Here is a 2290-nt window from a genome sequence, read left to right as displayed (position 1 = left end):
TAGGACAGCTGCAATTCATGAAAATCTTATTAATTTTCACTCATTATTTCATGACAAATTGTGAAGGAAGGCAGCAATGAAAATGTGGAAATACTGGGATTAGTCAGAAATTTCCTGGATTTTTTTATTGAAGGATTTGCAAAAGATATGTGTTTTGAAATATTTTTAAGAAAGCATGAAATATGTCACGTCACATTAATTTATAGATATTGTCACACATGTTAAAAATATGGCCCATTCATTCTTGCCAAAAACAACTCTTTCCAAAATCAGCTTTGAATGTGAAATGTATTGCATCTCTTCCTGTATTTAGTTGATAACTCTGCCATCCTTGATTTTTTTCAAGTGCTTTTTTAATCAATTTCTAGCTCTACAAATAGCAACAATTTATGGTTAAAAATTAGGTCAAATTAAGCAAATAAAAGTGTACTTCTTTTTATTTCTCTCACTCAGATTTCAAAATGAGTCTGCTTTACACTCTACCATAGTTTCCTAGTGCTGCCATAACAAAATGCTAAAAACTGATGGCTTAAACAACAGAAAAGTGTAGTCTCACAGTTCTAGAGGCTGGAAGTCTGGGATCAAGGTGTCAGCAGGGTTGGGTCCTTCTGAAGACAGTAAGAGAAGAATCTGTTCCAGGGCTCTCTCCTTGGCTTGTAGATGGCTGGCTCCTCTCTGTGCTTCTTTACATGGCCTTCTTCCTATATGTGGGTTTGTCTCCAAATTTCCCTTTTTTACAAGAATACCACTCATACTGGATTAGAGCCTACCCTAAGGACCTCGTTTTAACTGGATTACCTCTGTAAAGACCCTATTTCCATATAAGTTCATATTGAGGGACTGGGAGTTAAGACTTCAACATAAGGATTTGGGGGAGGGGCACACAACTCAAAGCATAACAACACTGCAAAGTTTCTCTTTATGTAGAAAATTATTCATGTAAAAAAAATATGATCTGAGCTTTTTCCGCCATCTTGGAGCCTGTGGAAGCCTGCTGGGAACAGAATTTCTAAAACAACAAATATGTCTGGAAGGTTGTAGTCCAAGGCCATTTGTGTTGGCTATAAGTGGGATCTCCAGAACCAGAGAGAGCACACAGCTCTTCTTAAAATTGAAGGTGTTTATCTTGAGATGAAACTGAATTCTATCTAGGCAACAGCTGTGCTTATGTGTACAAGGCAAAGAACAACACAGTGACTCCTGGTTGCAAACCTAACAAAGCCAGAGTCATCTGGGGAAAGGGAATCATACTCATAGAAACAGTGGCATGGTTTGTACCAAATTCCAAAGCAACTTTCCCACTAAGGCCATAGGACCCAGAATCCATGCAATGCTTACAATCCATGTAAAGCGGATTTGTTCTCTTATAAAATGAAAAATTACCTAAGAGGAAAAAAAAAAATCAGATCATGTCTCTGTGGGTGTGACCAGCTTGGGTCTGTGCATAGGCAAGCCTACCATCCAAACAGATTCATTCAAGTTTGTCCTAGAAATTAAAAATAAATACATAAATAACCTATATCAATTAAAACTTTTTTAGTTCCAAGTGACAGAAAGCCTAATCCAATTTGACTTAAACAAAAAGGAAATATATTGGTTCCTGTGACTGGAAAGTCTAGGGGTAGTACTGGGTAGGGTGTACCTGGATTCAGGTCTCAAGCAATGTCAAGATAAAATTTTTTACATGTTTTCTACATTATTCAGCTCTGCCTTTATCATGTTTGCTCCATCATCTCAGTTTAAGTCCAGCAGAAGGAAACTTTCCAACAATCATCTACAAAATTCTCTTTGTGTCTTACTGTCTCACATTGAGTTCTATGCTCATGCTAATCATGGTAGCCAGGGAAAGGGTCAGATCCAAATCAAGTCTGAACTCACAAACCACATATCTATTATATAATCAGTGGGGGAGTCATTTCTAACTGATTGGATGAACAATGGGAGAGAAATTGATCACTAAATAAACATCAAAAGGTGTTACCAGAAGTGGGGTAGATGGATACGGGCTGCCAAAATCAACAAATATCCATTACAGAGGCCCAAGTGACAAACCCAGAAGTCAGTGGGTCAACTCGGAGATAATATTCCCTTACTTATACAAGACCTCCATCGATTCAATAAATATTAGCAATGGGTTTTAAGAATCCATCGGAATTCTCATATAATGCTGAACTTATCTGTAAAATGAATATCAGCTAAACCTCTGATTTTGTGTGCAAAAACCCATGTCAACTGCACATCTGCAGAAGATGTCAAATAACTAAGAATAATAGCTTCGGTTTATTGAATT

At 37.2% G+C, this 2290-nt stretch overlaps 1 pseudogene; it reads left to right on the top strand.

Moving 5' to 3' along the window:
* The first annotated feature begins 1023 nt into the window (after positions 1–1023).
* On the top strand, positions 1024–1375 carry LOC109452718 (large ribosomal subunit protein eL33 pseudogene; annotated as a pseudogene).
* Positions 1376–2290: the final 915 nt, after the last annotated feature.

Source organism: Rhinolophus sinicus, chromosome 1 (genome assembly GCF_057876585.1).
Source record: "Rhinolophus sinicus isolate RSI-liver-muscle chromosome 1, RSI-T2T, whole genome shotgun sequence".
Taxonomy (NCBI): Eukaryota; Metazoa; Chordata; class Mammalia; order Chiroptera; family Rhinolophidae; genus Rhinolophus; species Rhinolophus sinicus.
This window is presented reverse-complemented; position numbering and strand designations above follow the sequence as displayed.